Here is a 21,804-nt window from a genome sequence, read left to right as displayed (position 1 = left end):
AAAAAAATAAATAAATAAAATAAAATAAAATAAAATAAAAGACCTATTAGGCCAGGGGTGTGGTCACTCCACCAAAGAATTTGAGGTACCCCAACAAAACTGTGCAGTGTCTCCTTCCAAAATCAGTTGCCTGTGGAGCTGAGAAAGACATTTCAATAGACCAGGTAAAAAAAAGAATTTATTTTAAGGGTTTGTGAGAATCCCACATAATCCCACTGTAAATGCCACCACTAGGCCTTATAAATGTTGAACAAATCTTTAGACAAGCAACTTTCTCTTCTTTTTTGTTTCAGGCAGCACAGTTGCCCTTCTCTATATCTCTCTACACCTCCATTCCCTTCTCATTTATGTAGCCATGATTTTTTATTTTTATTTATTTATGTTTTTTACTAGACTTGGTTTCAGTTCCTGGGTAACGTCCGCAGAGCCCCTGCCCTGCTGTGGAGCCATCTTAATCGAACTTGACCAGATGTAACACCTCCAACCACCGCTGATTACCAACTCAAACTCTATGTCTCTTAGTTTGAATTCTTGTTAAGGAGAATCTGATAGACCCAACTGGGCCTTGGGCTTTTTTCCCCCTGGGTTATATGTCCACCCAGCTGTGACAAGCCCTAGGGCTGGAGATCTTCTGAAGCTGTGCTGCAAACGCAGCAGCCATGTGTGTGGTCCGGGGGAAGATTTCCTGAGATGGCCAGCAGGGAGAGAAGGGAGGCAAGGACCAGCACACAGGTGCAGGGAAGCTATGAAGTTCAGCCCCCATTGGAACTACCAAAGAGGCCCTTCTTTTCGGGCCAACAGCTTGATAGGTGGTAGCCATAAAGATTCTGATGCCTCCAACTTATGTGACTGTTTTAATTGCCCATTTTAGTTCTAAATATGTCTACTTCCTAAATTTGTCTAAATGTAGTTCTAGAATTGTCCACGTTCCAAAGGGAATTCAGATTGTAGACAGCTAAAGATAGACATAAATCTTGACATGATGAATTAGATTAGTAGAGTAAGAGCTTGTGAAGTAATAGTAAACAAGGATGTGAATAAAGAATACTTCATACAGGGCTAGACAACAGTGCCAGGGGTCACGGCATTTGCTCTTCTTTCTCCCTAGCATGTCTTTCCTTCACCATCTTCTTGACAAAGTCTTGCTGATTCTTCAAGACCTAGATAAACCACCACTTCCCGAAAGCCTTTTCCGACAGGGCCTACATTCCTCCCTAAAAGCAAAGATGACCAGTGTCTTCTTTTGTCATAGACAATTTAAATTCAATTTCTGTAAGAACTGGAACCTTGTTTTATTCTTCTTTGAGTTCCCCACAATATTTGTTACAAAATTTACACGGGCTGTTAATGAGTACCTATTGATTAAAATCCAATAACCCAGTAGCTGTGGATAATAACGTCACTTTACACAGAAATTAAGCCAATAGGCTATGGATCAGGGCTCTAATGGAATGCTATCTAGCTAATTTGAGAAAGCACAAATCACCTGCTCTAGTCTTATGATTATTTCCCCCAACTGACAGATGTATCACTAAGAATCCTTGTGTCCATCTTACCACAAAAAGGGCATGTGCTTTTATGCAACAGTATCAAAATAATAGATTATAAAAGTCAAATTCTGTGAGATAATATTCACTTACTCTTCTATTCATTAAATCAAGTAATGCTATAGTGTACTTACTACGTGCCACATATTAACTATAAATGTTGGATAAAAAAATAGAAAGTAGAGAACATAAGATAAAAACTGTGATAAAGTAAACAAGTTATATGATCATCATATAATCATACTGAATAGAGGCTAAAAGAAGCTATTATAATCTCCCGTACAACAATTCACTTCTCTTTTGTTACAATATGTGCTTCTGAATTATTTGTTCAGTACCTGTCTGTTTTCTCCCCTGGACTATAAGCTCCACTGTGGGCTAGACCAGGTCTGACTTGTTACTACTCTACCTCTGTTGTGTAGCACAAAGCTAGCATATCTTCAGGTATTCAATAAGCATATGCTGAATGAATAGTGAATAGGAGGATGTGCAGGAAGAAAACCAACAGAAAGAGTTACACATTTAAAAATCAAAAAAAAGAAATAGGAAAAGTTATAAAAGAGAAGATTAAGCTACCTTCTATTGAAGGCAATTTGAGAAGGATAAGTTATCAAGAAAATGAGTCTCTATATGTAAATTAAAAGAATAGTTTAAAAGATAAATTTATACTGGACTTCGGCAAAGGCTTACAGGCTCAAGAATTCAGTAATTTGTCCAACAAATAGTATATGTTGAATCCACACAAAGTGCCAGGCATTGTGTTATACTAGATGCTGGGATGCAGGAGAGAATGAGATAAACTTGGGCTGGATGCAATTGCTCACGCCTGTTATCCTAGCACTCTGGAGGCTGAGGCCAGAGGATTGCATGAGCTCAGGAGTTCAAGACCAGTCTGAGCAAGAGCAAGAGAGACCCTATTTCTACTAAAAATAGAAAAACTAGCCTGCTGTTGTGGTGGCAGCCTATAGTCCCAGCTACTCAAGAGGCTGAAACAAGAGGATCTTTTGAGCCCAAGAGTTTGAGGTTGCTATGAGCTACCAGGGGGCTCTATCCAGGGTGACTGAGTGAGACTCTGTCTCAAAAAAAAAAAGAAGAAAGATAAACTTGGTCTCTGTCTACATGGAGTTTATAAAAATCCAGAAGGGACTAGAAGGCTCAATGATTAAATTCTTAACATGGAAAAAAACTAAAAAGCTCCATGACAAAAACTTGCATATTTGATAATAAGCAAACACCTAATAGGTGTTTGATTATATTTGGGCAAGTGTAACTCCTGGTCCCCTATTATGCTCTGTGGTTCACTATATAAGCTATGCTATTCCATATTCCAGATCTTCATTCATTCTATTACTCCTTGCTGGAATCCTTTCCCACCTATGTCCTTCTTTTACTTATCTAAATTATTTGTCCCTTAAATTCCTGAGGACAGATACTGCCCCCCACTAGCCACTTCATACCCGCTTGACTGCCACCATAAGCTGCGTGTAATATCTCATCCTTGGGTTTACCATAGTATACTGAAGTCATGATTTGTCTGTCTCTTTGCTGAACTCTAAGTTCCACTAAGGTAGAGGCTAATTTTCAATGGTTTTGTACTCATAATGCTTGGTACCGAAAAGAGATCAGTAAATGTTTATGAAGTTGAACTGAAGCCTCTTTACTTTCTATTTACAACCCTGTGTAACATAAGGGCAAGGACTCACTTGGCAGCCTGTATATCTAAAATTTCTTTAAAAGGAATTCTCCAGTCTAAGTCATCAGGAGGGTCATCACTGAAAGCATTCACAAGCCTGAGTACCCTTTCCTTTCCTCTTACCCGTAGCTCAATCCACTTGAGAGTTTGACCCAGAAGACATCACTCTCTTTACCAACTTGATCACAGAAAACCCATTTATTTTCTTCTATGGTAAGAAAGTCAGGCTTTTCTTTTTCTTCTTTTTTTCTTTTCTTTTTTTCTTTTTTGCCAAATCTAGCGCCTAAAATGCTATTAAAGTGTTAGACGGGACCCTTCTCTAATACTAAAATGAGTTTTTCAGAAATAGGAAGAAAACAAAAGGAGTTATAAATCAATATATGAGAATATCTACTGTATATAAAGGTCTCCGACTTGGCACCTCAGAAACACAGGCAGTTTATTTACCTCATTGCTTCATTACTATTTGAGCACCTCCGTGTTTTCTATTGCCAAGTAATGCTTTATATAACAAGCCATCCCAAATTCAGTGCTTTAAATCAGCGAGGAGTGATTTACTTCACTGTAGGCTGATGATCTTAGATGGGCTTAGCTGGAGTCCTCACATATCAGGGGCTAGCTGGCAGCGGACTGATTGAGGATGACCCTAGGTGGGATACCGGAGGCAACTCTGCTGTCTTCTGCTTGTCTTTCACACTTTCCTGCAGGCTAGCCCAGCGAATGTTCTCACAGCATGGGAGATGAGAATAACCTCTGCCTATCTGTTGTTGGCTTGTGTGTTATTGACCAAAGCAAACACATATCCAAGTCCAGGGTGCGGCAGGGGGTGGTGGCAAGAAGGGGACAACTTTGAAATTATGAGATAAACATTGTGGATTCATGGAGGCCATTGGTGGGATCATTAGTACCACCAATCTGTAAAACACATGGATTTCTGGACCTAAGTGGTTCTAAAGCTTAAAAGGAGAAATAGCATAGATTTCCATATAATGAATATAATTCTGGATACCTCAGAAAATAGTGTACTCTAAGAAATGTATCACAGTGTTTAAAAGTTTTAAAATTTTATTTGGAATCTGGCACTCAGTTTTATAAAACCATGTATTAAAACGAAATAGGTTCAGGACTTGAAGTATACTCATCAACTATAAAAGTAAAGGTAAGCTAAGCAAGAATAACAATTATAAATTGCAAGTAATTTGTCACATCTAGCAAAGTGTAACTGAGGAGGCTCATAATACAGAGGATTCGTTAGACAAAGAAACGGGAAGTAAAAGAAAAAAGTTCAACCTACGAAGATGATGTGTACAAATACACACAAGAAAACTGTAGTCAAATCCTCCAGATTCTAAAAAAAAAATATTAGAAAATTGAATCTAGTAGTGTTTGAAGAGTGAATCTCGGAGTGATTTGACACTGGATGTGTTTTTTCATGCAGCAAAAAAAGGCACATGTAGGTAACTTCAGTTGATATAAGGGACAGAAGCAAAAATAGTCTCTCAATAGTCGCATGGTAAGGTCTCCGGGCAAACTGGAATGCTGCTGAGGATCCACAGCTGCAGGAATCCAGATGGGAATCCCATTCATCCTGGGACCCCTCCCAGTAAGTACCTGTTGCTGTCTGTTCTTGTTACTCTTCCATATTTGTAGCTAAACTTATCTCTGCGTCTATAGGGTCTGTTTCTGTTTTATTGTCACTTAAATCTGTTTTTACTTTTATCTCATGGCATCTAATTACTGCTTCTTTCTCATTATTTCCGTGCCCTTCTGCTATCTGTATGTCACTCTGAGTGTCCGATGCTGCCAGACTCTTAACCTTTCAGGAGAGGTTTGGCAGGCCCTTCTTCCTGGCCATGTCTTAGACTACAAGCTAATTTTTTAAATGAGTTATCTTTGGGTCAAGAATTCATCACTTGGCCCGGTGCAGTGGCTCACACCTATAATCCTAACCCTGTAGGAGGCTAAGGCAGGTGGATGGCTTGAGCTCAGGAGTTCAAGACCAGCCAAAGCAAGAGGGAGACCCTATTTCTACTAAAAATAGATTAACTGAGGTGAGACAATCGCTTGAGCCCAAGAGCCTGAGGTTGCTGTGAGCTGTGACTCCATGGCACTGTACTCAGTGCCAGAGTGAGACTCTGTCTCAAGAAAGGAAGAAAGAATTTATCACTCCTCTGTTCAGCTATTGTCAAATGTTGGTGTTATTGGGCAAAAATAAATCTCAGTATAAAGATTACAGTCACTCCAAGTCCCCTCAGAAGGGGACAGCCTACCTGTCAGGGGCTTTTTGTAGATTGTTTAATATAAAAAAAGTAAAAACAAGGAAAGCCTATGACTTATCCAGGAATGCAAGGATAAATCATTAGAGGAAACCTATTAGTACACCCTATAAATGATTCAAAAGGGAAAGATTATACATTATCTTGAAAGCTGTGTAGAAATAAGCAACTGAGGTGCCAGTATGGATTTAATATTATTTAATATAGCTTTCCAGTTAAGTTCTTAATCCAGTGGATCTATATAAAGAAAACTATAACTTTTTGCTGGAGAAAGACAAGTATATATTTATAAAACCCAAGAATAGTCTATTCCTCAATGAAGACAATATAAGAAGTGATGGTGAAATTCAAGTGGCATTACAGGATCTAAGAATATTTAAAACTAGCTGTGGTACAGACACCTCTCCTCCCCGAGGAATATAAATACAGGAAGCAATGACAAAGATGAGCGAAGAAGTGCTGCGTGACTAGAGGTCTTTATTGTGACAGCAGGTCCCAGTCATGTTTTGTTTCCTACAACTCGGACCACCACTAATGATGCATTAAAGGAAAAGAGAGAAAAGAAGAGTGGGGAAAGACAGAACAGAATAGTAAGGCAGTATTTTTTTTTTTTTTTGCAGCTTTTGGTTAGGGCCAGGTTTGAACCCACCACCTCTGGTATATGGGGCCAGTGCCCTACTCCTTGAGCCACAGGCACCACCAGTAAGGCAGTGGTTTTCAACTGTTTTTATCTCACCGCACACTTGAACCTATAGTTAAACTTCTGTGACACGCTTACATTATGTTGATTAAAAAAAAAAAAGTAAAAAAATACTGTGCTTCGAACTTCTTTCAAGAATAATTTAATTCATAATCTTTAAAAATTTTCACGACTTGCCTAAGAAGCTTTCATGGTACACCAGTTGAAAATCACTGCCGTAATCATATCAACGCCTGCTCAAAGGAAGCCACACTTGTGCACCAACCTTTGAACACACAGTCACCATTTCTACTAGTGAGTGTGGCCTATCTGGTGTCCTGAAATTTCATCAAACACATTAGTTGCTTTTTTCCAGGATCAGGAGGAAGGAAGGGAGAGGAAAAATGACTGAATAGAGAGAATCATGTACTGTTAAAATACCTGTTCTTCCCAAATTATCTAGAGGTTCAGTCTAATTCCAACCACCATCCAAATGATGTAGTTTTTAAATGAAACAAAATAACTAATATAACTGGTGATAAGAATCATGTGACAATCACCAAGAAAGTTTAGTAAAGTGAGAGTAATGGCAGTCTGTGCACACTCTGTTATGATCAGACCCTGGGGGTCGTGCTCAGCGCCCTTTTATGATTAGTCAGTTCATTGGGTCTGATTGATTTATGCTTGTACTTTACCAGTTTTTTAATTTTTTGCATACCAGCCTTGCTTATAGGTATTCAACCACAAAGTATAGCTACAGAAATTAAAAGTAAGATACTAACTGATGAAGAAAAATGAAGACAAAGGGCAGGGACAGAATAATAATAGATGATCTAGAAATAGGTCTTTGTATACTGGAGTGGAAAAAAAAATGATTTTGCCATTTGACGTCAGTTTCCCTTGGGAAAGAAATCATTTTATTGAGAGAGATGTCTTAATATATTGCATGAAAGTAAAAGACAAGACCCTGGGAGCAAAGTTTGGAAGAAGATAATGAAGAAAAGAGATAAACAAACCACTCTACTTAAGAAATAAAAAATAATATGTATGAAGAGAGAGTGAAGAGAAGGAGCAATGATTGGGGAGAGAAATGGCCAGGGAGAAATTCCTGGCCATAGGTTAGCTGAAGGACTTTGGAAATCAGGGAGGTTTTAAGGATTGATTTTAAATTGTTTTCGTTGCTGCATGCAAATCCCTTGTTTTTCCATCAGTGAGGAATGATGCACACAAAGAACTTCTTTTATGAGTGAAGCTTTTTCTTTGTGGGGGGAAGGGGGTAGTGAGGAGAAATTTAAGAGTCTTGAGATTTGTGTCTACTGTAGAACAGAGAAGAGACCAGCCATGTGGGATGTGTATGTGTGAAAGCAAAAGTTAATTGGGTGCTTATTCACACAGCCAGAAGAGACCATGTGAACATATGTTTTGGGGAATTCAGAAAGGCTGTAGGAAGGAGGGAGACTAGACTTCCCATAGAATGTTGGTTAGGGAGCTGGAGCCAATTTTATTTAAATCTCAAGGAATAGGCTTATCTATGTAAATACATAGCAAATCACACAAAGACACTTAATTCAAATTGCTGGAAATGGTCATGAATATACATAAACTATATGTCCTAGTCCATTTTGTGCTGCTGTAACAGAATATCCGAGACTAAGTAATTTACCTTTGAATAGAAATTTCTTGGCTTATGATTTTGGAGGCTGGGAAGTCCAAGAACAAGGTGCTGGCCCTGACTAGAGCAGGGAGGGTCTTCTTGCTCTGTCATCACATGGTGGAAGAAGGAAGGGCAAAGAGAGGACAAGAGGGCCCTGAACTCACCATTTCATAACAGCACCAATCTCATGCATGAGCGTAGAGCCCTCATGGCATAATCACCTCTTAAAATGTTTCACCTCTTAATATTGTCACAACAGCAAGTAAATTTCAGATAAACAGTCTAAAAATGGGAGAAAATGATGTCAACAGATTTACCCACCCCCCGAATTTATAAAAATTAACATTTATTCATAACAAAAATGTTCTCAGCAAACTGGAATAAGAAGTGAATTTCCTGGTCCTAGTAAATAGCACATACAAAAGACCTACAGATAGCATTATGCTTTATGATAAAACCCTGAATGCTTTTCCTAAAAATCAGGAATAAGTTAAAGATGTCTTTTCTCACAACTTTTGTTCAACACACTGGATGCTCTAGACAGTGCAATAATATAAGATAAGAAAATAAACGCATACAGAATAGAGAAGGAAAAAATAAAGTCTTTATTTGTAGAAACATAATTGTGCACATAGAAAATCCAGCCACAAAACACTATTAGAACTATATGTTAATAAATTTATTAACAAAATCCCCATGTACAGAACAAATATTTCAAAATCAATTGTATTTAAATACACTAGCAAATGAACCATTATAAAATGAAATTTAAAATACTATATGCAGTATGAGGAAGTTTCAAAAAGTTCATGGAAAAATGGAATTAGAAGATAAAAATAAAAAATACAAACTTTATCTCTCAACATAAACCCCATCAAGGCCAAGACACATTTGAAAGCAATGATACCAGACTTTCAGTCCATGTCTAAAGAACTGAAGGGCCTGGGAATTTAACCAGGTCAATGAGTCTTTTTTTTTTATTATTGACTGAAGAAAAAGTGGGTTTCCTTTGCAAATTTTTTCAGATTAGAAAACAAAAAGAAGGCTCGGCTCCTATAGCTCAACCGGCTAAGGCGCCAGCCACGTACACCTAAGGTGGGGTATTCGAATCCCCAGTCTGGACCCGCCAAACAACAATGACGGCTGCAACCAAAAAATAGCCGGGCGTTGTGGCGGGCACCTGTGGTCCCAGCTACTTGGGAGGCAGAGGCAAGAGACTCGCTTGAGCCCAGGAGTTGGAGGTTGCTGTGAGCTGTAATGCCACGGCACTCTACCCAGGGGGACAGCTTGAGGCTCTGTCTCCAAAAAAAAAAAAAAAAGAAAGAAAACAAAAAGAAGTCAGAAAGAGCCAAAGCAGGACTGCAAAGTGGATGCTTAATAATTTCTCATCAAAACTCTCACACAAGAGAGTTGCCCTTGTTTGATGAAAGGATTGAGTGAGAGCGTTGCGAGGCAGAAAAGAACTGTCTGGTGCAACTTTCCCAGGCATTTTTCTACTTAAGAGTTAACTGATTTTCTCACAACACTCCCATTAAGAGCAGAAGTTATCATGTCTTGACCTTCCAGAAAGTCAACAAAGAAAAATTCTTGAGCATCCTAAGAACCTGTTGCCGTGACTTTTGCTCTTGCCTGTCCTCTTTCGATGTTGACTGGACCACGTCTACCTCTTGGTAGCCGTTGCTTTCATTGTGCTTTGTCTTCAGGTTCATATTGGTAAAGCCATGTTTCATCCACTGTTACAATTCTTAGAAGAAATGCTAAGGATCTAGATCCCACTTGCTTAAAATGTTAATTGTAATCCCCACTCTTGTTCACAGCTGATCTGGGTGTAATGGTTCTGGTGTCCAGAGTGGAAAATTTGCTCAACTTAAAATTTTCTGTCAGAATTGTATAAGCTGAACTAACTGAGATGTGTATAGACTTGGCTATTGTGGCTGCTGGTAATGGTTGGTACTCTCAATTTAGGGAATGAAGAAGATGAATTCTTCCCTTGAAAATTGATATGGATGATCTACCACTGCAGGCTCCATGTTCAACATTGCTTCATTCCTTCTTAGAATGAGTTATTCATGCGGTGGTACCTGTGGCTCAAGGAGTAGGGAGCCGCCCCATGTATAGGAGGTGGTGGGTTCAAAACCTGGCCTAGCCAAAAACTGCAAAAAAGGAAAAAAAAAGTGAATTATCCATTTCTTAATTGCTGATTTCTTTGGAGCATTGTCCCTATACACATTTTGTAAAGAATTAGTGATTTCACCATTATTTTATCCAAGTCTCCTCATAAATTTGAGGTTTGTGTGTTCTTGCTTCAATTTTAGAAGACATCATCTTGCTCTGATAGGGGCTCTTTTCAAACTGGCATCTTATACTCCTTAGTGCCTCTAACTCGGTTATATATAATAAGTTAGTATGAGTTTATTTTGGTGCAAAGAAATTTTGAATTCCGTGCATAATTTTTCCATCATTTTCCATGAACTTGTTGAAGACCCCTTGTAGCATTAAGAAGCAGGGAGTACTTAAGGATAAGTGCATGCAAAACCAATGCTATAATAAATACAAAACATTGCTAAGAAAAATTAGAGTAGACCTAAATAAACTGAGACCTATACTATATTCATGGATCAGAAGACTAAACATTATTAAGACGTCAATTTCTCTGAAATTGATTTGTGTATTCAAAATCCCAATCAAACTCCTGGAGGCTTATATTTTTAATAAAAGTTAACTAGCTAATTCTAAAATGCAAAGAACCTATAAGATCCAAAATCATTTTGAAAAAGAACAAATTTGGAAAATTTACGCTTTCCAATTTCAAGACTTTCTGAAGTTGTAGTAATCAAGACAGTGTGGTATTTGTGTAGGGATAGACATATGGTTCAATGGAAGGAACACAGAGTCCAGAAATAGACATGGAGTTTTCACCAACGTTCCAAAGTAAACCAACGGGGAAAGGATTGTCTTTTCAACAAATGGTGTTGAAATAACTGTATATCCATTTAGACAGAAATGAACATTGACTCTTCCTTTTACCATATGCAAAAATTAAGTTGAAGTGGATAATAGTCTCCAATGTAAAAGCTAAAACTATAAACTATAAGAAGAAAAGGTATTAAACATCTTCACTGTCTTGAAGTAGATAAAATTTCTTAAATATGTCACAAAAAGCATGGATAACAAAACAAGGCTGGATGTAGAAGCTCAAACCTGTAATCCTACCACTTTGGGAGGCTAAGGCTGGAGGATTGTTTAAGGCCAGGAGTTTGAGACCAGCCTGAGCAAGAGCAAGACTTCATTTCTACAAAAAACAAATAAACAAACAAATAAATAAACAAATCCCACCTGTTATCCCAGCACTTTGGGAGGATGAGGTGGGAGGAGTCTTTAAGACCCAGAGCTCTACACAAAAATAGAAAATTTGGCCAGGCATGGTAGCATACCACTGTAGTCCTAGCTACTCCAGAAGCTGAGGCAGGAAGATCTCTTGAGCCCAGGAGTTTGAGGCTGTTGTGATCTATGATAATGCCACTGTACTCTAGTTCCAGCCACAGAGTAAGACCACCTTAAAAAAAAAAATGATGACTTGAAATGCATCAAAATAAAAATGTCTACTCTTTAAAAAACATTGTTAAGAAAAAGAAAATACAGTGTATCTGCTGCTGTGTAAGAAATTTCTCCAAAACCTAGTGGCTGAATACACTAATACACATTTATTACTTTTCATAGTTTTGGGGGATCAGGGATACGTGCGTTGCCTGGGTAGCCAGTTCTGGAATAGGGTACGAAATGAGATTGTAATAATCTGAAGGCTTGACATGGGCTGGAAGGTCCACTTCCAAGATGCCACACATGGCTGGCCAATAATTGCTGCTGGCTATTTATCAACAGGCCTCTGTTCCTTCCTGCATGGGTCTTGATGAAGGACTGGGTTTCTCTAGAATAAGCAACCCAAGAAGGCAAGGTAGAAGCTGCAATGTCTTTTGTGATCTAGCCTTAGATACTACATAGTATTACTTCTACAATTTCTCCTTTGTTACACAGGTCAGCTCCATAGGGGAAGGGATGTACAAGAGTATGTAGAGAGCAGGAGGTCAGAATCAATGAGGTACATCTTGGAGGCTGACTGCCACAGCAAGCTACAATGTGGGAGAAAATATTCACAATGTATATATCTGACAAAGGACAGGTATAAAAGATAGAATCTACTCAGAATATTCACACCTCAGTAATAAGAGGACAAAACCAATTTGAAATAGATAAGAGACTTGGACAGGCATTTCATAAAAGAAAATATGCAAATGACCCATAAATGACATTCAATATCATTAGCTATCAGGAAAATGCAAGAAAATATGCAAATGACCCATAATGACATTCAATATCATTAGCTATCAGGAAAATGCAAGTTAAAACACAATGAGTTACTACTACACACCGGCCAGATGGTAACATTAGAAAGAATTGACATTTACCAAGTGTTGGAGAGGAAATGGAACAAGTGGAACTCTTACATACACTACTGGTGGGAATGTAAGTGGTATAATCACTTTGGCACACAGTTTTGCAATTTCTTATATGGTTCAATATGTGCCTATATGACCATGCTATTTCACTTCCACATATTATGTACCCAAGAAAAATAAAAACTGATGTCCACACAAGGACTTTTAACTAAATATTCGTAAAATCTTTAGTCCTATTAGCCCCAAACCTGAAACAAAGTAAATATTCATCAACAGGGCAAAAATAAACAAACTGTAGCAAATCCATACAAAGGAATACTACTCAGCAATAGAAAAGAGGAAGTGAGTGCTACACACACTAAAATGAATGAATCTCTAAAATATGCAGAACTGAAATCACAAGAGTACGTACTGGATGATTCCATTTATGTCAAATTTTTGAAAAAGTATTCTATAGTGACATTAAGCAGGCCAGGGGTTGCCTAGGACTAGGAGTAGCTGGATTGAGGAAGGCCTTGAGAGTGTTTATGTTCTATGGTCATGAGATCATGGTGGTAATGACCCTGGTGTAGTCATTTGTCAAATCTCATTGAACTTTACCATTTAAGTGAGGTATTTTAGTGTATATAAGCAATACCTCAATTAGGCAAATTTTTAACAAGTGTCACCAAAAATAATTTCCTCAATCTCCTGGGCTCCAGTGATCCTCCTGTCTCAGCCTCCTAAGTAGCTAGACTACAAGTACACACCACTGTGCCCAGATTATTTTTTCTGTTTTTGGTAGAGATGAGAGGGTCTCACTCTTGCTCAGGCTAGTCTTGAACTCCTGAACTCAAGTAGTCTTCTGGCCTCTCAGAGAGTTAGAATTACAAGTGTGAGCCACAGTGCCTGGACTTATTTCATAATTTTATCAAATATTGTTGCTTTAAGTTATTTTCACCCCTTGAGTCTGACATCTATAATTACTTTGGGCAATACTTGTATGAAAGTAAATAGGAGAGAGGGCCATCAAAAGAACCCAGGATACTTCACTGCTCTCAAAGGAGTGCTTAAGGAAGCAGCAGGTTGTCCAAGAGGCACTGCTATGTATTCTGTCCATCTGCAAGTTTCAGGCTTTGACCAGCAGGGGAGCATGAGAATAGTAAAGAGGTTTAAGAGACAAGTGAAATAGCATTCAAATAAGTAATGGAAATGAAGCAAACCTCAACTCTTTCACAAGTACATGAGGAAAAGGAAACTTTTAAGGTGTAAGAGAAGATAGATTGGGCAGAGTTTCTTATGCTTAGCACTAATGCCATTTGGACCTGATCATTCTTTGTTGCTTGAGTGGGGTGAAGGGGCTGTCTTGTGTACTGTGGTATGTTTAGGACGATCCCTGAACTAGATGCCAATAGAACACCCCCAACCCCTCCTTAAGAAAAATATCTTAAGCCATTGCCAAATTTCCCTGGGATGCAAAATTGTCCCAGATTGAGAAGCACTTGATAGTGTATTTATTATCTGTTGCTGTATAACTAATTGTTCCCCAAATTTAGTGGCTTAAACACTTATCAATATTATCTTAGATTTATAGTTACTATATGTGAACAATTTTTTTTTTTGAAACAGAGTTTCACTCTATTGCCCTGGGCTTGAGTGCTGTGGCATCATAGCTCACAGCAACCTCCAACTCTTGGGCTCAAGTAATTCTCTTGTCTCAGCCTCCCAAGTAGCTGGGATTACAGGTGCCTACCACAACGCTTTGCTGGATTTTCTATTTTTAGTAGGGATAGGGGGTCTCACTCTTGCTCAGGCTAGTCTCAAACTCCTGAACTCAAGTAATCCACCTCCCTCAGCCTCCCAGAGTGCTAGGAATACAGGCATGAGCCACCATGCCCAGCCTTATGGGTGAACAATTTGAGAGTATTTTAGCCAGATGGTTCTGGTCCAAGGTCTACAATGAGGTTGTAGTCAAGATGCAATCATCTGAAGGTTTGACTTAGGTTGAAAGATGCCCTTCTAAGATGTCTCACTCACATGGTGATTTCCAGGAGGCCTCAGACCTTACTGGTTGTTGGCAAGATATCTCAGATCCTTGCTGTGATGGCCTCTTCATTGGCCTGCTTGCTGTAACTTTGCTACATAGCAGCTGTGAATGATCTGATCAAGAGAGGAAGAGGATCCACAGTGCCTTCTTATGACCTTGGAAGTGATACACTCACTTTTGCTATGTTGTATCTATTAAAAAGAAGTCACTAATTACAGCTCACATTCACATGGGAGAGAATTAGGCTCCATTTTTCAAGGGCAGGAGTATCAAAAAATTTGTGAGCATCCTTTATAACCACTACAGTTGGCTCCGCGCCTGTGGCTCAAGTGGCTAAGCATACACCTAAGGTGGTGAGTTCCAATCCAGCCTGGGCCCGCCAAACAACAACGACGGCTGCAACCAAAAAATAGCCGGGCTGTGGCAGGCACCTGTGGTCCCAGCTACTTGGGAGGCTGAGGCAGGAGACTCACTTAAGCCCAGGAGTTGGAGGTTGCTGTGAGCTGTGATGCCATAGCACTCTACCCAGGGGGATAGTTTGAGGGTCTGTCTCAAAAAATAAATAAATAAAATAAAATAAAACCACTACAGTTAAAGACTTTTTTTTTTTAAGCAAATGGGCTGGGGATACTATGAGTTATTATGAAAAATAGACGAGCATCACTCCAAAATAAATCTTAAAGCATTAAATTATTTAATGGAAAAAGTAAAATTGTCAAACAAGTAAAAATAAGAAAGGCAGATAAATTATATAATCTCAGGGTGGTAAAAATTTATAAAGTAAAAAACAAGGGACGAGAACAAAAATGAAAAGACCCATAGTTTTACATAGGATCAATATCTACATTGTACAAAGTGCCCTTGTGTAAATACTCTTAGTAAGAAAATGGACAGTGGACCAACAATAAGCTACCATGTTTACCCAGATGAAAATATACCCTGATGACTTGGGCACACTGAAGAAGCACAGGCATATAGTCTTAGATAGGGCTGTGGGAAAATTTGTAACTATTATAACAACAACAATTTATTATGCGCCATTCTTAGGTGTTAAGTCTCTTTATGCATTTTACTTATAGCAACTTATTCACTTTTAAGAACCTCAAATGGAAGCACCACACCAATTTTCTAGCTGAGGTATAATCAGATTGAGTAATTTGGCTAAATCTCATAGGTCGTAAGTGGCAGCAGGATAGGGTTATCCATTAGGCATAGTAGGCACGTTGCCTTGGGGTAACGATACTTATAGAGGCCCACAGAAATGTTTTGATTGCTTTATAAAATCAGAAGGCAAAAAAAAAAGAATGTTTAGTTTAAAGGAAATTTAATATATAATGTCAATATATTTGTCTTTATACCAATACAATCTTTTATAGCCAAAGTTATAAAATACCACTTGTAGTATTATTTTATGGAGAAAGAAGCCCAGAAAGGTAAATGTGCCTAGGGCCTGTAAAAGTCAGAATGTGGCCCTGGGTGGCAGAGCTGTGTTTTAATCCCAAGCAATTTGACACCTGAGTCTATGTTCTTTCTGGAAGGCAACTTGCCAATGAGTTTCAAAAGAGCTAAACTTGTTCAACCCTTTGATTGCTTTGAAGTATTTAACCTAAGACAGTAAATAAGGTCACGGACAATGATACATGAAAAGGTATTTATTATTAATAGTGCTCACTTAAAACTAAAGAAATAGTCACCAACAAAAGGCTGGTTTAATATTGGGTGCCAGTTTAGGGACCGGGGCTAGGTAAATACTAAGAGCTTCTGTATAGAGCTGAGCTGAGGGGGAAACTGAGCAAGCAGGGGACCTGAAAGAGAGACACAGTAGGTCAGGGGCAGTAGCCAACATACACTGAGGAGGAGTGCAGACTCCTGCTGGGGATACTATGAAATTGATGAGGAGTGTTTGTAAGCACGGTTGTTGCATTTATTTAAAGGGACCAGATAGAAAAATGGTAAAATAAGACTTAGCATAAACAGTACCTGTTTAGAGCACAGAATGAGTGAGCACATACAGGAAGGTGTGGAGTTTTTCAAAATAGGAGAGACAAAACATATGAGCGCGAAAGGAACCTTGAACTTCATGTTAATTGTTGCCATGAAAGGTCTGAAGAACCAATAAGGGATTTTTAAGTAATGGAATGACATACTCAGATGTATATTTTTAGAATGATCTTTGTGGATATAATGTGCGCCAAATTCAGGTGTGAAGTCACAAGGCAAGACCTTGCCTGGAGTGGTAGGGAATGTGCATTTGTTGGGTAAGACATCATTGTTCAATCCTACAAATACTCATGCAGTGTCAGTGCCCTCCTTGGCACACACTTCTTTCAGAAATCTTATGATGGAAAGAGAAAGAGAACCGTAAAGGAGTTTTAAAATTAAGGGAAAATTCTTAAAATGTTATTATGCTGAGAAGTTATAGCCATTAGAGAGAGTAAAGTTAGAAATAAGCCAAGGAAGGGTCACAGGAGAGAATAGGCAGTAGAGAGGGTTGCTTTGAGGAGCAAGGGCATCCAACCACCGAGTATCAGGAAAACTAGCAAGCTTGGGTGTAGATACAGGTATAATTTGTGGGGGTTGGTGAGGTGGTTGGGCAAAAATTGTAGAAATCCATGCCTGAAGGCCTTTGTCTTTTTAAGGTAGAAGAATGGGTCATCTGGTATATAAGGTGGCCACCACTGACTTTTTGCAGCGTTGCTTTTCTTCTGAAAGCAATTCTAAACCAGTTAACTCTTGTTTAATATAATGGATATAATAGACACAACCTTATGGCGTCATAGTATGATTAATCGTGCTGACACATGTACTTGCTCAATTCCTCTTAGCTTTAGCTTTGGGCTGAGGTAGGCTGGGGGGAGTGAATGTTTTGCAAATAACTAATAAAAGTGCGCTAGAAGTCTTGCCTGTGACCATCTGTTGAATGCCATTATTTACTCCTGCAATGGGTTCTAAGTCAAACACTCAGATCAAGGAGTATTTATTAACAGTCTACTTTTGCTGCAAACCCTTCTAGAGAAGAATGCCAGTGCCCCGAGGACCTGACGAGATAGTGCACGGAGTTTGGCTCTAGGCCAGAAAGTCAAGTCAGGAGCACCCAGCCGGAGTTTAGAATTTAGAGTTGAGAGCAGCTTCCTCCCAAATCTCGGCGACGGCCCCGCCCCTTCCACGGCTTCGGGCCCCGCCCCCTTCTCCTATTGGCTGGCCCTCCCCCTCCACTCGAACGGCCCTAAGACCCGGAGGAGCGGAGCTTTCCTCCTGCGGCATCGGAGCGCCCTAGCTGCGCATGCTCGGGGGAAGCCGGATCCGGGTTCTGAGTTAGAGGCTTTGGGCGGCCGCGGCGCAGCGCCCGGTTCCGGGGCCAGCGCGAAGGCGCGCGCTCGGGGCGCGGCGCCGGTGAGGCGAGCACGCGGCGCGCTCCTGAAGAAGGGAGGTGTGGGGTCGGCTGGGGGAGGCGCGTGGCCGGGGTGGGGGTGGGGGGAGGGTCGCGTGTCCGCTGGATCAGCGTGCGGGTTCCGAGTGTCTGCCGGCGGCCTGGGCTGCCGGGGCCAACACTTGGGTGGCTGTTGCCGCCGCCGCGCCTTCCTACGAGATGGCGATCTTGGGCGCGGAAGGGTGAGGGCGCCCGCCGCAGGAGGAGGTGCCGCTGCCGTGGCTGCCCGGCTGCCGGGAGTCGACAGCTTCGCGCCGGGTAAGGACGCCGCGGCGCGGGGCTGGGGGCGCGGGCGGGGATGGGCGGGGGGCGCGGGCCCGGAGCCTTCGCCGCGGTGCGGTCCGCCCCCGGACGGGATCCGCCGAGGTTGGTCCGGGGGTCCGTCCGCGCAGCTGGGCTGCCTTCTCCAGCCCGAGAGCCCGGAGTTTTCTGGGGTGGGGTCATGGGTCTTGCCCCAAGTTGGCCCGGGCACAGGCCTGTGCAAATGATACTGGAGCGGAGCGAAGTGTTTCCGTGACTCTGCAGCCGCAGATCTCAAGCTTCCTCGGTCTTCTCTGCGCCTTCTTTCTTCCTTTCTGCCTTTGCCTAACACCTCCCTCAAAACCCAAATATATGGACTCACTCCTCGTGCCCTGACTTTCACCCCAGTCTCAGTGTCCCAAACCAAGGACTCCAGCCTTCGAATGTCTTTTTCTGCTATGTTTTTGTCACTCCCTGTTCTTCTCTGACTCTGTAGCCCACCCCTCCAACACAACCCCCACCTCCACCTTTTATGACCTGGTAGGTCCCAGTGACCTTGCAGATTTTACCAGTCCTTATCATTTGTGACTTGGACACTCTCCTGTTATCTTTTCTCTTTTTTTGTCCCCAAATTTTAATTTTGTAGTTTGCCCTTTGCTTTAACAACGTGTAAATGATCAGTTTCGTCCCTAGTCCTTTCTTTTCTCTGTCGATTCCGAGTTGAGGTTTTTTTTGCTCTGGTAATTATATGAAACCTTCATGAACCAACGAAGAGGAGTATCTATTGCAGTTTTGATATTTTTACCCTTCCAGGATAAAATATTTAGCAGGGGCTTGATTTAGTTTTCTTTCTCTGTTTCGTAAGTTTTTGTCTTTTTGTGTAGACTCCTTCCGAATAAAATATTTCCCAGGGGCTTGATTTAGTTTTCTATTTTGTAAGTTTTTATCTTTTTGTGTGGGCTACTGTGCAGCAAGATTTGAGTTTCTGCTTTAAAATACTACTGGTAATAGTAGTGGGGAAAATAATGTCCAAACTAATCTTTGTTTTCCTCGTTTGGTGTTTTTACCTGAAATACACATTAGAGTTTTTTGCAAGAGTGCATTCTTACATTTAAATCTGCGTTACCTGTCTCACCGACTGTGTGTGTATTATGCAAGTAAAATACACCTTTTGTAAAATAAAGGCATTCTTTGATTTCTGTGACTTTTTTAGCCCTAAAGTAGTGAATTAGCTGTGACTGAAACACTTTTCATGAATAGTTAATATTTTTTAAATTGAAAATGTAGCAGCTAAGTGTTGGGAGGTACTCAAATTCAGAAGTCTAAAGCATGTGAAATAGTTCTTTGGGACACAGCTTAACATTTCCAATACATTTTCAGATAGTTCTTCCTTTTAAAATACAGGACTGCTGATACAACATCATGGTTTTGAAAAACAGTAATTAAAAGTTAATGGTTTTTAGAAGCCTGGCATGATAGAGGATGTCACAAGTAAGGCCTCTGCCTTCAAAGAGGTAGTAATCTTTGCTGTTTACCCCATGATGGCTGAAATTTCTTGTACTTCCTTGCATAACTGTTAAGCATCTACTGCATGACTGTGTAGGGTATTTTGAGAAATACAAAGATGAGAAGTTTCTGCTTTCACAGACAAGCTAGGTGGGTAGTACTACACGTAAATGCTCCATTTACCTTTCAATACCTAGTTAAGTTTCCTAAACAACACAAAAATCCTCTCAGAATTCAAATGCAAAAGAGCTAGAGCTTGGATCTCTTTTGGCAAGGTAGGGTTAGGAGGGAGCTTCTGGCTTCTTGGTTTTGAAGGATAACTATAACTTTAATAAACAGGCAAAGGTAATCCAAACAGAAGGATCTAAGAGAGCACCGAGTTCATATCTTTGGGGAGAGGCAAGTAATTGATTTGGGTGGAAGATAAAGTACTTATGCCAGGATAAAGGGTGATAAAACTTAAGTAAAAATTTGGACCAGTTTATGGACTGTTTTTAATGCCAGGCTAACAACCTTAGATTTATCAGGCAGTGAAAATCCCACAGATGTTTTGAGTTGAGAGGGAAATAATTTTTAAGACTTTGTTTTAGGAAGATTAAGCAGGTAGCAGTATGTAGTATGAATTGGAATTGAGGTGTACAAAGTGAATTGGAGACTTCCCAATGGCTGTGGTCACACAGGTGGGGAGGGTCTGAGGTATGGTGGTAGTAATGGGAATGGAAAAAAGAAAAGAAATAAAATGGACAAAATTTGATGAGAGGGAAAATGAAGCAAGAATAAGTGACTGCGATCCAAGTTGGTTAGGAGAATGGTGGTACCATTTTGGGGAAGATCCATGGAAGCTTTACACTCAGCAGATGTGTGCTACTTTTTAGCGTTTTGAGGATTACTAATTCTGGGCAAAACTAAAAGAAATGTGCTGGCCTGGAAAATTTCCATATGTACCTATACTTTGTGGATATAATTTTAGGAGAGTCTACGGACCACATGAAGCTCATTCATGAAACTCAAGAGCTAATCAGTTCATTTGGGGGCAGTCCTCAGAATTACCGGGAGCTTTTTAAAACAGTGAAACCTTCAGATTCTTCCATTCACTGATTAGAACACCTACGGTAGACCTGCAGTATGTAGACACATCTAGAGATACACTATTGGATTTGTTTTGTGGTGTACAGAAAATTTTGACTAACTTCTGTTATTTGCTGTTGTATTACAGGACGAACTATCCCAAGAGGTTGAATGATTTGCCCTAAGTTTCCGTGTAAGTAGGTAGGGAAAGTAGAATCAAGAGTTGGCTAGTATGATGGTTTTCCTTCTGGTATGAAGATACTGCAACTCATTTAACATCAGTTGGATATAGTTACTGCCTGTAAGTGACCTCGTCAGTAAGGACTTGATCCCAGGAGGTTCCTTCCAGTTCTTAACACTTTGTGATTTGGGTGTCTTAGATATTAATGAAATGTTGGTGCCCTTCTTGTTTTCTATGTGCGTGAGAGCTCGTAAGTCTGAGGAATGAATCGGGTGGCTGGAGAGCAGTAGCAATGTCAGACCCATCATTTTGATTATTACTATCTTTGTGTTGTTCAGTTTGGGTTGGGGGAAGGGAGGAGGGAGGTGAGATAAGTGAAATTGGAAATTTCAAAAACTTTTTTATCTTTTCCATTCAGTGATGTCTTATGTCAGAATACTCCTTTCCTCCATTCAGGAAGTCTTTATCAAATACAAATAGAGACTTTACCAAATAAATGAAATGGAGACTGTTCAGTTTTTTTAAAGGATTAAGTAGCTAACTATTTTTGATTAGTAAACAGTGGACTTTTCCATACTTATAAGATTTTCTTCCTGGTAGAAAACCAGAGCAGGTTATTACTTGTTACCTTTAATAGCTTTAGAAACTTTGATTTCATAGTTATTACAAAGACTGGGGTCTGTTTTTCCTCTTTGAATAACAATGTGGTGTTATTATGAACAGTGGGGAACTCACCTTTATAATGGTGTCCAAGGAACTAGTTATTGATACTTAATGGAGGAAAAATGTCTGACAAAAACATGTATATAGATGAATTTTACTCTTTTTTTGCTGGCATTAAGAGGAATATCTCCTACATTTTATGTAAGTATAGCATTTTATATATTTTTTATAATGGGTGTATGTATTTATCATTTGATTCTCATGACTACTGAAAAGTATGTGTCAGGAGGTGATTAATTATTGCTTTTTAAATGAATACATTAAGGCCAGTTAGTGGACAAAATTAGAACCACAACTAAGACTGATAGTTTTTATTACTAGGTC

At 39.9% G+C, this 21,804-nt stretch overlaps 1 protein-coding gene across 5 annotated transcripts in view; it reads left to right on the top strand.

Annotated features, from left to right (window-relative positions):
- The first annotated feature begins 17,821 nt into the window (after positions 1 to 17,821).
- The window catches only part of WWP1 (WW domain containing E3 ubiquitin protein ligase 1), a 118,715-nt gene continuing 114,732 nt past the window's right edge, over positions 17,822 to 21,804 (top strand). For 3 of the 5 annotated variants that reach the window (XM_003782505.2, XM_023517594.1, XM_023517596.1), the window contains exon 1: positions 17,822 to 18,020. The gene's annotated coding sequence lies outside the window, so the exon portion shown is untranslated. Of the gene's footprint in view, positions 18,021 to 18,943; positions 20,770 to 21,804 lie in introns of those variants that run through there. The other 2 variants (XM_023517591.1, XM_023517590.1) reach the window with 2 other exon arrangements.

The sequence above is a fragment of the Otolemur garnettii genome, unplaced genomic scaffold (assembly GCF_000181295.1).
Source record: "Otolemur garnettii isolate 467f Iridium unplaced genomic scaffold, OtoGar3 scaffold00004, whole genome shotgun sequence".
NCBI lineage: Eukaryota > Metazoa > Chordata > Mammalia > Primates > Galagidae > Otolemur > Otolemur garnettii.
This window is presented reverse-complemented; position numbering and strand designations above follow the sequence as displayed.